The sequence below is a fragment of the Triturus cristatus genome, chromosome 8 (genome assembly GCF_964204655.1).
Source record: "Triturus cristatus chromosome 8, aTriCri1.1, whole genome shotgun sequence".
Taxonomy (NCBI): domain Eukaryota; kingdom Metazoa; phylum Chordata; class Amphibia; order Caudata; family Salamandridae; genus Triturus; species Triturus cristatus.
This window is the reverse complement of record NC_140591.1, coordinates 1185534908-1185549561: the sequence shown is the minus strand read 5'-3', so window position 1 is coordinate 1185549561 and position 14654 is coordinate 1185534908. Positions and strand designations below refer to the sequence as shown.

Here is a 14654-nt window from a genome sequence, read left to right as displayed (position 1 = left end):
GCAAGCCATTTCTCATGCACTGTAAAATAAAATTTCCTGAATTGCTCCTCAACATTTCTTTGTTTACCAAGTGGCAAGAATTCTAACATGGAACATGTTGCAGTGCCTAAAACAAAGTCTCTAAAAGTGTCCCCCAGCTTACTCTCAAGGATATGTTTCACATCTACACCAATTACGCTGAACAGTTGGTAGGCAAGGGTGTTTTCAGACTTTAGTATTTTTATTATGTCCACTACAGCAGTCATGTTTTCCTATATAAATCTAAGAATGCAGTAGTGTATTTTTTTCACACTATCAATTTGCAACCAGAGAACCTCACATTTCCTCACATGGGTTGCCACATGGATAATATAGCATTCACAGCCTCCAGGACAGAGAACCACCCGCTAAGTACCACAGTTGGGATGACTTCATTAACTCTGAAGATTGTAAATGCTTTTAGTATACCATTTAACAAGTGGCAAGGATTTCTTACAGGGAAGCACTTCAGCTCAGGTATCGATTTTGAAAGGTCATCACACAACTTTTTCATATACGTAGCTGAATTACAGCAAATACAAACGATATAACTCCAATCTTTGTTGAACTTTATAAGAACATTTTACAGCAGTATTCCAAGTGACACTCCGTTCCATGTTTTGCAAATGTCTGGTGTCATGTTTTCACCACCGTCCCAGATGCTTGGTGACACTACTCTTTTCACATACACCTTTCACTACACCTTGCATTGAATATTTAAAGCCTGGGGTGTTTGGCAATTCACCTACTATCAATGCTGACTCACTAGAAAAGGGGGATGATGTATCAAAAGGTTTCACCCATTCTCTGTCTGTGAGTAAATGTGATGGTTCATATCGGGAAATATTCTTATGAAACCAGCCATTTTACCTCCAAAACAACACAAGCAGAATACTGTTAGCCCAGTCTTTCTTGCTGCTGCCTTGTATAACATTGTTAGCCCAGTCTTTCTTGCTGCTGCCTTGTGTAACAAAGTTAGATTGTATTGGCCCCTTCAGGAAGAAATAAAAATGTCACTTTCAGTCATATTTTCTGTTCTTAGAATGCCATTTAGTTTGTGGTTGCTAATTAGTTTTTTCAGTGTTTAAATGTTTACACTGGTGAGGGCTAGTTTTCTTCCGGTGGGGTTTTCTCAGTTATTATAGGATTAAACCTAAATAGGATAGCCTAATTATGGTATTCACTCTGGTAAAGTGTTCCTCCAGGTATTCATCCGCTAGATAAATATCATCCACATAGGACAATGCCTCTTCATCCAGATTTTGAAGTAATTCAGTTACTCTGGCTGCGAACAACCGCGGGCTGTTCTTATACCCCTGGGAGAGGAGACAGAATTGACTCTGGGAGCCTAACGCGGAGAATGCTGTTAAATACCTGCTTTCAGGCGCTATATTTTGGCAGAAGAATCCATTCAAGATGTCTAGAGTAGTTTTGTATTTTTTACGCACAATGTAATTCATTAATGCAGCACTGTGTGCATTTTATACTCCAAATGTTTTTGTGCTAGTGTTTAAATGTCTGTAATCCAAAACTAGACGATGTGAGTTGTCAGGTTTCATTAAGGAAACAAAGGATTGTTCATTTGAGAGGTGCAAGTTTCAATTACCCCTTGGTATTCAAGTTGATCTAAGATCTCCCTGACCTGTTTTTTAGCTTCTTGCTTTATTGGACACTGTCTCTGTGGAATTGGAGTAGTTTACAATGGTATTATGTGGTGGGTTGAATCCTCATCCCATTCAACATGGTTTCAATATAATACAGGTGCTAGGGCGATGGCCCACTCCTGTGCATATGTGTATTTTAGATATTTGGGAACAGGGTCAGAAAAAGGCTGGCAAAATTACTGTTTCCCCCCTAGGGCAATCCCTCACGAATGCTGGCGGCCAATCTTGTTCAGCTAAAGGAATGTCATAGCCAAACGTCAAGTTCTCCCAAAAAAGACCTCTAACTTTCCTAGGCTTGTCCCCTTCCATCTGGAGTGTTATTTCATATAACTTTTTTATGGGGCACTTACTCTAGTATCAGGTGTTTCCACCATGATATAATCATTCAAGTCCGCTGTCACCAGAAATTCCATCAGGTTCTGGTGAGCTATTGTTACTTCTGCCGCACTATCTAGCATTGTCAGAGCCCATTCCCCGTTCAGTAGTTGAGGCCTCAGAATTCTGGGCATGTCTGATCTTTAGACCTGCAACTTTCTTCTTTTTGAACTGAGGTTTTGTTTTAGGTTTTTCTTCATTTTTTGGAAGTGTAGTCTGGAGTGTGTTGCTTGTCTCTGGACTTTGTACATTCTTCTTGTCTGTCTGACCGTCCTTCCCTCTCTGAGTTTTTCGTTGAACCCTGAAAGGAACGAGAGGAACGTACATCAGTATCCTGATACCCGTCAGGTTTTCTAATATTGTCCCTATTCCTAAGGTTATACCTTCTTACGGAGGGTTCCTGTGGAGGAGACGTACCTCTGGATTGAGATATTTTTTTTTTTTTTTTAATTGTCCCACTTCTTCTTAGAAGAAGCAGGTGCCTGCTTGAAGGTGTCCTTTTCTGGACCACCCATCAGCTGAGGTTTTACTGCTTTTCCCCCAAAACTGTCTCTGCCTAATTCTGCATATGCAGTCTCAATTATTTTGGGTAATTCACGTTCCTGTTGTAAAGGACTAAACTCCCTTAGTGATTGAAGGATTGCCACTGATGGTGCTTCCTCATTACCAAGTAATTTCATCCCTAAGTTTAGAACAGATTCTGCTCTGTACTCATTCTGTATTTGTCTTAATACATCTGGTATTACTGCTAACGACGGGATACCATGAGTCCTGGTATATATGGCAACGAAAACTGTACCAAAAGAGGGACAATCCTCTACTTGTGGTGTTCTCCCCATGGGCAAGCAGATTATTAACATTCTGAGTTTTTCAAATTGGCTTGTATTCGGGAATACTGCTTCTAGCTGTGTTATTTTTGAAGCTACCCAGATTTGCATTTGTTCACGTTTTGCGGGCATTTTGCCCATTACTGCGTGTAACATCTGTGGTGTAATTCTGAACTGGTCTTGTTATTGTAGCCATTGCTGGCTGAACCGTGAGTGAACTCATCACAAACTGTGTCATATTTCTGTTCAGTTTTATTAGTTCTTTATGAAGTGTGAGTAAGTCTCCTCCTGGCATCGTTTCATTGTCAGGATGTGGTGTGTAGGTGACTAGTACCGGCCATGTTGCTCCGTTTCTCCCAAGCGGGCCGAGTCTTACTCTATTTCTCGTATGGGGGAGGGTGCCTTTAAACCAGTATAAGTGTTCCTGGTAAGTTAGTGGAACTTCAGTGTCCTCATAGGGACAATATTCGTCGAGTATTTTACCTTCTGTGTAGTAATGAAATGTTTTAGTTATTGCATTCGCAACTGGGGATGTAACCCATGAATACAATGCCTCTGTTCTATATGATTCGTGTGCCTCAATCACTAATGTTACTTCTCCACCCTTGGCTGTTAAACCATGTGCACCTAGTTTTATGGTGTCGGCATTCCTAACATTTTCTGCAATGTGAATTGCGCCTGCATCTTCTTCTCCGGTTGAGAGGTTTAGATCTTGTACTACGTTATCTCTTTCCTCTGTCATTGTTTTAGTAAAGAAGAGTTTTCCAAGGGAACTAAGATAAGGTGTTATGCACGATTTACGAACAATGTGTCCTTCAAGCTTGATTAACCAACAGCCAATAAATAGGATTTTTCCTACTCCGCTGCGGCGGATTTTGTACCTTCCCACTCCAGACGTCTCTGTGGAAATGTGAGTAGGGGTCTCTGAGAATAGCACGACTGAACTACTCAGATTGGCAGTTAAATAAGTACCCAACCGACGTGCACCAGGTCGTGTAGTTCCTATAAAACGTATACAGGATCTGCGCGTTCGGACAACATACACTGTAGGATTGGTGTCATACTGACTCTAAACTTCCCCACCGGGTATGTCGGCCTTTTTGTATCAGCTAGCTCACAGTGCCACTAGAATATCCTCTTACCAAGGAGAGAAAAGTTCTTGGCAACCATTGAACATGACAACACTGATCCCTCAGGACCGTGGAAACAGTGTACTACTTTTCGCTCAGTCACTCGTGCTCACTTAGTCTCTGAGAGATATACGAAATAAACAGTCTGGACGTTTTTCAATAAGCATTTATTGAACAGTCGTTATTCTAGTGTAAAATAGATGAGCTGCAACAACCACTAGACAGTAACAGCTATAAATGATTAGAAGCACTATGAAAGTAAAAGGATGATAGAGTTCTACCATCTTGCAATAATCATGACTACATACAAGTATATAAAATAAATGATAATAAAAGGTGCATACTCCTACGATGCCTCCCTAACTAGATGTACCTAAGTGTACCTAGCATGTGTGTAGGTGTTAAGCCAAGAATCCCTCTAGGATAAAGTCAACCCCATTACCTGGACTGTGGGACCCCGTCCTGGTCTCGGTTTGGACACCCCGCAAGGGATGTTAGCCCACTGCGAGCTGGAGTACCTGCATGCAGGAACTTCAGTGTCTTCGGTCAGTGTGTCGGCCGGGAAGTCCTGGTCTCCTCTGCCTCTATTAGCAAGATGTAATGTATATATACCCATAGGTGTCCCCGGGAGTTCTACCTCTCTCTATTACTTTGTCGGACTTAGGATGACGGCGGGAAAGAACTTTGTACATAGATATTATACAGGAGATGGTAGTCCTGCTGTGTTTCCAAGACTCCTCATGCATAATGTATGAGGCTTTTAAAGGGAAAATCCTGCGTTCTGTGTGCAGTGTCGTATCTAGGTAAAAGGTCAGTCCCTAAGAACCGTTATGTATGTAATGTAGGGGAGAATATAGGTGAAGGGTTATGATGTTACCTGAGACTATATTAGGGTACCTATATGAAATATAACAGCACCAAAAAAGTGACAGTTTTCACCCAGATCTCCAAATCCCTCTCCACATTCTCATCCATTCCCTCCTCACACAGGCAATGGTTTTCCACTATGGCACATTCAGTCAGGTCAGCCATCCAGGACTGATACTTAGGGACCATAGAAGAGAGCCAGTGTATTCTTCTCCTAGCCAAGAGCAGTCCCAACGCTGCACACCTACTTCAGATAACTCTGCAGACTTAAAAGTTAGTGATAGTTGTAAAAACGTTGAATTTTCCTATCCTTTCTCTCATTCAAGCCCGTTTTAAGTGATATTGTATGGGATTTGGAAGGGAGAGGAAGAGAACATTCAAGGCAATGCAAAACAGAAGTAAAGGAAGGCATTTAATACATTTTGGAAAATAGTATTAGGCCTTGTCATACTGCATACTTGGATTACGGTCGCTCAGAACTATCTCGAAAACCTATGCCATTTTAAAGTAGGTTCTTTGTAAAATTCTGCTCCAAAATTAGGCCCTTTTTGACAAACTTTCCTCATTAAGCGAGAACCATCACATGCCCAAATTGTGAGGGGTGGACTCACTTATAATAAGTAATCTAGACAGAGTAAGTATGCTCCTCCTGTGTGTAAATTCACCAGCCTTCACCAGAGGGGATGTCTGATAGAATATTAATGACAAACATATAGTGTGGACAGAATACAGAGTATAGATTTACTGTTCTTAACTTCACATTTATGTACCATGAAGATATATAATATATCGAGTTACCAATCCAGGTGCTTCCAGCACCGGGAAGAGAAACAGACAACTGCAAATAGCTGGTTTGTAATGCCGTGATAGCGTTTTATTTTTCAAATAGCGGTGCAATTCGGTCAGACGCGTTTCGGCCAAAGCAGTGGCCTTGATCACATGAGCGCGTTGCGAATGAGTGAAGAGTATATAGGAAACCCTCAAACCATGTGACATTGCATCTGTGTGCAGCATAGACATAGAAAAAATACTTGGCGGGTTATAGACTTGAAAATACACTGACATTCATGCGCAATGTTGTTACAAAATGCAAATTGGAAACCAGGAAAAATAAATATTCATGAATGGATCTAAACAAGGAATACAATGATGAAAATTCATAATAATGTGTTGGAAATTGTGACACGTTTGATATACTCATATTGGAGAGACCTGCAATAAAAACATATACTATAAAGTGCTCCAATGCAGATATAATGTATGTTTAAGCTAAAAACTGGGCAGTGAATCAAACAAGAGGTAAAATCCAATTATAGAAGTATATATCCAAGTTATTCATATAGAACGTATTCAGTGCAAGCATGAGAAAGCTATTGAACGTACAAATACTGCGCAGTGCATTAATGATAAAAAGGAAGAAATTCAATCTAAAATGTTGTATGCAGACAATGTTATAACAAAACTGTGCAAATACGCCAAGGATAAAGTGCAAAAGTGCAATAGGTGAGAGCTAAAAAGATAAAAATTAATATGAAAAAGCAATGCACTATCTCGAAAACCTATGCCATTTTAAAGTAGATTCTTTGTAAAATTCTGCTCCAAAATGAGGCCCTTTTTGACAAACTGTCCTCAATAAGCGAGAACCATCACATGCCCAAATTGTGAGGGTTGGACTCACTTATAATAAGTAATCTAGACAGAGTAATTATGCTCCTCCTGTGGGTAAATTCACTAGCCTTCACCAGAGGGGATGTCTGATAGAATATTAATGACAAACATATAGTGTGGACAGAATACAGAGAATAGATTTACTGTTCTTAACTTCACATTTATGTACCATGAAGATATATGGCGTAATGCCACTCTATATGTCGTAATGGCTGCTTCACTGACAACCCAGGAGAATGGACTCCGTAGGCTGCAGGGGTGTCCTGCTCATGCACTGGCACCCTCTCACATAGAACCAAGCACCCTGCCTTCAGGATTGTTAAGACCTGCTATAGGGGTGACTTATAGGTTTTAAGTGCACTGACCCTTAGATATAGTAAACCTATATCTTTAGTAAGTGGTGCATGCACCAACTTACACAGGCTGCAATGGCAGGCCTGTAGTTCCATTTTACATGACCTCTCATAGGTAGCATAATACATGCTGCCCATGGGGTACGTATGCCCTGGGTACATGGGTACCATATACTAAGGACTGACAAGGGTACCCCAGTATCCAATCTGGAGTGTACCTAAGTACATAACATAACAGTTTAAGGAGAAAGCAGATAGACTGGGATCCTGATTAGCAGGATCCCAGTCAGGCTAGTCAAAAACAGTATTACATTTAGCAAAAAGTGGGGGTAACCATAAGAAGCAGATGCTACTTTCCTTCAACATCATACAGGCTTTGTCTTTCTGCCTTGAGTGACTGAAACTCTAGCTCTTCTTGAGGGCCTTTGTGGATGTAAAGTCTCTCCAGGTCATCTCAGGGTCCAGGTTTAGCGCATAAAGCAGCTTCAGTCTTCATAGTACAATGGACAAGATTCGACAAATATTGTTTACAAAAATGCCCAAATTAGAGTTGATATTAGAAACTTTAGACTGAATAGGGTGATATGTTTGCGAACTATATTTAGTACGCAATATTCATGTCAGAAAATATTTCTGTATACAACATTCTGATATACAACAAAGGCTTGGGAGCGAGCCTAGGCAAGGGGTCAACTAAGTAGTTATAATAAAAAAAAACTGCTGTCATTTGTTCCAATTGGATGATGCACTCTCTATGCCTCAGGCCTGCAGTCATATTCGCTCTGCAGATCAAGCGATTGCAGTGTTGATTCAGGCAGACATTGCGCTGTAATGTTTTATCTATACTCAGAGGCACAAATACTAGGGCACTTCACATCTGTCACTGGGCCTAGACCACTTTAATGTACATTCTGTACCCTGAACCCTAGTGGCAGAAAATGTTTGGTAGATAACTTCTGTAGTTTGCCCAATAATTCAAATGTTTTCACTGGGTGCTGAGTTTTTTGGACAGACTTCCCGCAAGTTGGGCGAACCATGCCTTGGCTTCTTCAAATTCATCAGAGATGCCTTCCTTCCACGTTGCTGCTCCATTATCCGGTACAAACGGGCAAGGCAAAAACACATCTTCTCCTTCCTGTGGGCAAATGGCCTGCTTGCCATTTGCCCACAGGAAGGAGAAGATGTGTTTTTGCCTTTTTGAGCTTTAAGCACAATTCCTCTGCTTAAAGCTCAGCCAGAAATTATGGGGAACGAGAAGCTCTGTTCTGTTGTAAGGTTCACCAGCTTTTCCTTCCAGAGGCCATGGTTTTTCACCTGCTCACAGATTCTGTTACACTTTCATTATGAGCAGAATGTGGTGTTCCCGTCCCTGGGCCTCAGAGAGGTAAGAGAAGGTAATAATCAAGGTCTCCTTCTTGATGATGCACATGCATTGAAGATATATTTGGCCCATACCACCTCAATTAAGGTGGATATGGTACTTGTTTATAGCCTTTGGTGTTGGACATATGGCTATACAGTCCTAAGTAGCTACCTTTGCCAATGGCTCAGGAAAACTCTCATTCTAGCACATGATCAACTAATCTCACCTCTCCCCCAGATTATTCATGATCACTCTACTAGAGCTATGAAAGGACATTGGTTGGACAGATGTGGACAGGGCGTCCCTTACTGACATTTGCCACACTGCTACATGGGCATCCCGTAAAATGCATGAATTACTATCATTTAAAGGTGGGTGGGACTTACAGCCACTCTTTGGTAAGTCAGTCCTGTTTTTAGGTCTCACCTAGGTATCGCATGCGCTGTCTCTTTGAGACATGCTGTATCTAGAATATGCTACCAAGAACACAATGCCAAAACTGACTAACCCTTTTCGAATGTAATTAATTTGTGACTGTTTTATTCAATAAGAACGGTCACCATTTATTTTTTGATTTTATGCAAACATCATATAAAATATTATTGATATTGTCACATACACAAATTCACACACAAAAAACAAATACAAACATTGTTCCCTCTCACCAACATAAATCTCAACAAAACAGTGACTATTTACACAGTTTAAACAAAAACAAACTTAATACAATACAAATTAACAGTTCACATTAGTTACAACCCAAAGAGAGCTCAAAAGAAATCTCATGTAAAAATTTTAAATGAGAATTCTAAATCAATTCAACTGCTTTCATGTAAATGGACAGGGGACCTCTGTAAGAGCATAATTTTTGAAGCCAGGTAATGATTATTTTTAAAAAAACAATAGCAAGTCATGTTTCCCTGGATACAAATGGCACTCTATTATCACACACAAATGTATGCACAATAAGCGCACAAATGATGGTCGACGTGTTTCGAACCCTCTGAAGTATCTTTTGAAGGGTTCTCCTCAGGACATGGAACTGTAATCCAATTCTAAAAAAATCATATATAAACAAAAATTAGACAAACTATTGTCTCTATAGACCTTCATAAATCTAAAATACCTCAAAGTTAACAATGAGATTACCTCACAAAACATGTAATATCGATATCAATCAGCTGATTCAATTCTTTTTACCTACAACAAAATTATAAACAGTGTCTCAATAACTATATAGCTAATGCAGACGCTAATATTCTGCCCACCCCGTTTTTTAATAAAACCACTTCCAAGTAGTACTCACTAGATGCTGAGCTAATCAAGATCCTTCCAGAGGCAACCTCCAAAATACACTCTGTGTGTGTGCACAAAAGAACAATCTACAACAGAAATATATAAATTACTGAATCCACATATACAAGACTGAAACACTTGTTAACTAGACACCACATGTTCACATTCGAACAAGGGAACACATGAGTCATAACATTCGGGTCAAACCAATATGAGTTGCGGCAAACCTCTGGAACGCGTATAACCATATTCAAGATCCTTAGGGGATATTTTACGACCCATAATCTAAAATACAATGATCTCCAAGCCATCTGACCCTTCTCAGATGGAAAAGAACTTACTTTATTAGTGTTCAATCCGCTCATGCCATGGCATTGCCTCTGGCTCACTCGCAGTTCTGCAATAAACAGCAGTTTGTTCACAATACTGCATGTATCTATAAAATGAACGTGATTGGGCCATGCGTCAAACTCTGGAATTCTGGGATATGTAGTATGAAATATCCAAGGCCAGGATGAGTATCTAGAATATGGGCTTTAAGCACTGCCCATCTTTCTAATTGGCCCATTTTACTGTCCCTCTTAAAGGCTGCTTTTCATTGGTTAATCTGCTCGGTAGTCCCTCCTCTTCTACTTTTGTAACCTCCCATGACAACTGTCCCTGTTTCATGTTATTTATTACTTTCTGAGCACTGTTTTTTCTTTTTGCTTGTTTAGACCCAGGAACTCCCTTGCTCCCTCTTTTCGGGCTAAAGCTGCCTCCTCCTACTCCCTGTTTGCTCCCTCTCATCGGTTGCAGCTGCCTCCTCCTCCCTCCTGCTTGTTTTACATTAACACCGAGCACTTCCAGTGTGGCACGCCGCGACATCACGCTTTATCTTTAAGTATTTATCTACCGCTCCCGCTCACTCAGGCTTTGTTCGGATGCGCTGTTGTTGTGATCCCGCTGTCTGTGTGTGTGTGTGACATTTATTACGCTGAAAGCCTCCAAGCTCTTGGCGGCGGTAATTGGCTGCCTCCTTCAGGGTGCTGGCCTGGCTCCTGACCGCCCAGCATGGCCCTCGAAACTGCTAATAATGGTGCAGCACCCTCGCGCTACCGTGCTTACCTGATACAGCCTTTCACAAGAATAACCATAATTGTCCTTTCACTCTGTGTGTAATATCAGTGAGTGAAGCATCGATTATTTACGATGCATGCAATTTTCTGCAACCAACATTGTCTTTTTACTTAGTTCAAATTAGTAATGGGTAAAGCATCAAATATTCACGATGCATGCAATCTTGGTAATCTTCCCATCAGTAGTTCTGCACAAATTGTTATAACAATAGACATCGGCTGTGCACATAACTAGCCCGCCACTACATTAGGCATCGCCTCTGTCAACATGGCGCTTACACTTACACGCCCCTCCACACTAGGAACAACTTTCTAGTGTTCCTGTTCCAGCACCATTTTCATCATCTGATAACATCAGGACTCGAAAAATCCACTTGCCCATTGGCATTTGGGTACCAGATTTAATTAGGACAAGCTATTTTCAGGTCCTACTTGCCCTTTCTGGCAAGTAGGAAGACGTTTGACCTCTGTCTCTGAAAGCAGAGCAAATGTGACAAGATGGCAAGATTTAAAGGCATCTTTATTGCTCACAAAGTGAAAGAGCAATAAAAATGCCTTTACATTTTGTTAACTTGTCACATTTGTTCCACTTTCAGAGACAGAGGTCAAGTGCATTACAGTTAGGTCAAGTAGATATTTTAAAGTTACTAGACCTGCAGGTCTTGTAACAATTGTATGATTTTTTGAGCCCTGAATATCAGCCACAGCCGTTTTTTAAAATCCTTCTTAACAAGCAAAGAGGAAGCATTAATCATTGGTGTAATGAGCTTTGCCATATGCCGGTTTGTGGATCTACACCACGACCCAAACCTATGTCCGTCCATCCTACTAGTTGCCACGTCGCTGGAATTTTAAAGTAACTGTTTGAAAGTGGCAATGCAGCAGTTATCGCATTTATTTTTATTTATTCTTTTGTTTATGGTGATTTAGCCCACAGCTAACGCAATTCTTCTCTTCGTCCTTGCAGGCTAGTTTAATTAAGCCAGTTTGATTAGTTGGTCTGCCTCCGCGACACCTTCCTTGACATTTTATAATGCGGGCACTGACTTTCAAAGAAGGGACGCTATTGATTACATTCAAGGAATACACAGTTTCTTCATGAGTGGTGACGTAAGTCGCAGCCCCGTTTTTTCTTTAAAACGTGGTCCACAATGCAGCTGCATTACATTTTATAGCGTTTCTTTCTCCTTAATTAATAGGGCAAATATCTAACCCAGTGTCGCCAACAGAGCCCTTCTGTTCACTTATTGTACGAACCAAAGTGGTAAGCCTTAACTTATTAAATCCTGGCCCGCTGAGCCAGCTTTCGCTGTAGATTGAATCCCGCCTTTTTGTCCTTTTCTTGATTCTAATTGAATTTTTTAATTGATGTACTGTGTTTACTTTTAGGTCCTGCGAGAGTTCTGTGGGCTTTAACAGCTGCATGTTTGATAGGGTCTGATGTGTTGAAACTGTGCAGGATTCTTAATTCTATTGAGGTTTAGTACATAAGTGTACGCTAGGATTTTGGGACCCAGTTCGTTGGCGGTGTGCGGTGCAGTATGCATACCCATGCCACGTCTCCCTACAGCTTCATGTAAATGTGCAGCTGTAGTGTAAACCCCTTGGCTCTGGTCCGAACCTGGAGAGCGTGGAAGGTGACCATTGCTCCATCTGTTAGATTGTGATGGTTTCATTATTTATTAGTGTAAACCTGACCTATGTTATGTTTGGAACATTTCAATGCATGTTTTGTAATCTGAGCATTACAAGCAGATAGTGTAATTGTTTTTGTGCCAGGTGGTGTGGTGGCCTTTGTATTTCGAGCTACCCCCTTCGTCTCCTCTTTTCTTATCCTTCGGATAGGTGCTGGAACACTTCTACCTCTAACCACCTTTACGGGTCCATGTTGAGTACTGTTCCATGGGGCTCATTCAAGACACCTCTGCAACATTGTGCTTTTTCCAAACTTTTAGCGCTTATCTCACTGCACTGACCATTCTCTTTCTTCACCAAAGACTTGTGACCTTAGTCCTTAGACATCTTAGTGGGACACAATGTTTTTATTGATCATAGAAGCCAGATGTGTTCCAAAATTAAAAAGTCTTTTTAGCTTTTTTTCTGATCCCTTTAATTTAAAATGCAGTCAGTTGCATCTTTTTCAACAGAGTCTGGACAACACATTACTTTTCCTGTTGGCTGATTTGTGCTGGATCCTAGCAGCCACTCGTATGTTCCTCCTTCAAGATGATTCTTTTATCTCTCCTATTCATGCCACCTCCGATAAATGTTGTGACACAGTAGAGCATTGTTACCTAGGTCCAGTCTACTAGTTTTGTGCTGGGCCTTGGCCTAGAGTTCTACGTTGGACTCCAAAAAGGCAAATCTATCCACGCAGTTCCACGCCACACAATTTAGCTCCACACATTTCCAATCCACACAACATAATTCAACACCAAACCACATAATACAACTCAACACAATTGCACAACACACCACAGACTTCAAATCCACACCACGCCACAAAGTTCAATAGCATACCACATAATTAAACTCCTCTACATACCACTCTAAAACACAAAATTCCATTCCACATAATTACACACCATAACACACAATCCCACTCCACATAATTCCAGTACACTCAATACCACATAATTACTATCCATATAATTCCACAGCGCACCATGCCACATAGTTCCACTACACAAATCCACTCCACACCACATAATTCCATGCCACACAATTCCACAACTAACACAATCCAATCTACATGATTCCACTACACACACAAAATACATACACTCCATAACACATAGGTTAAAAGAAATTTCCATTTACACGGCCAATAGCTCTAACTCAAACAAATGCGAGACCTATTGCATTTCCAATGCTTGTTTATATACCTTTTTACGGATTTCAATTAATTTCAACACAACACAACATTTCATTAATGGCAGGTTACCAGATGACTGGCACAAGCTAAGCGGATCATCATTAATAATTAAATCGAGTGCATACCCAATATAGTGAGCAGTAGATAACCTATGACATTAGGATTGGCTGTGCAGGGCAGCCAAGGGCCCCAAATCTTTTGATGCTTATTTGCACATCCCCCCACCCTGTCTATTTGTAGATTGCTTTTCCTGCTGCAGTACATTTGTCCATTCACTCATCGGGGGTGAGTTCTGTTGCCAGTGATGTGCATTGTCTCTTTAGCCACTAGAAAGCCAAGTCCGGACAATGCCCATGACACCCTTGAAGTAAAACAAACCTCTATTATACGCAAGAGGGCTACCCTAGGGTCAGAGTGCACAATAACGTGGCGAGGGACTCCTGCATCTGGTGCCATCATAATTGAATTTGTGAACATTTCCAAATTACATGATAAAAAGTACCTGCAGGGTTTATTTTTATACTCATTTTCAAGACCCTTTCTGGACTGTTGCAAGTCCTATGGAAGTTGCATAATTGGACCATCCTAAGATTAGAGGGAATGTCCCGCCCACAAGCAGCCATCTTACCTCTTGCCATTCATCATCATCCAGCTCTCTCAGATCCCTCATGTCCTTACTAGCTGGTTCGGGTGTTTAGGACCAGGGAACTATATAATCTAGAGATACCTTTGCAGCCTAGTGGTTCCATTATCAATCAAGGTTCGAGCAGGTTAATAAACTTATCTTTAATGCAGCAGAGCTTGGTGGAGCTGCAGGTTGCTATAAAACTGGGAATTACACAACTCAAAGTCTCTCAGTAGTTGTTCGAAGGCTTTGGTATGGTCACGTTCCCAATCCTCCCAAATTCCACTAAGATCCCATGGCCTGTGTTGCTTGCATCAACCTTGTCCCAGACCACAAAGAGGTGAGGTTTGTGAGTTTATCCAACCATTTGATGTGTTTAGGGGCCTCAGCCAACACAAGAGTGGGATTACTGATTTGACGTGGGAGAGAGTTCGGAGGGGTCCACCATACAGCAAAAATTGAGACCCTGGTTCCT

General features: G+C 41.0%; 1 long non-coding RNA gene across 1 annotated transcript in view; it reads left to right on the top strand.

Moving 5' to 3' along the window:
* The window catches only part of LOC146805590 (uncharacterized), a 383489-nt gene that overhangs the window by 195791 nt on the left and 173044 nt on the right, over positions 1 to 14654 (top strand). The gene's annotated exons all lie outside the window — the stretch shown is intronic.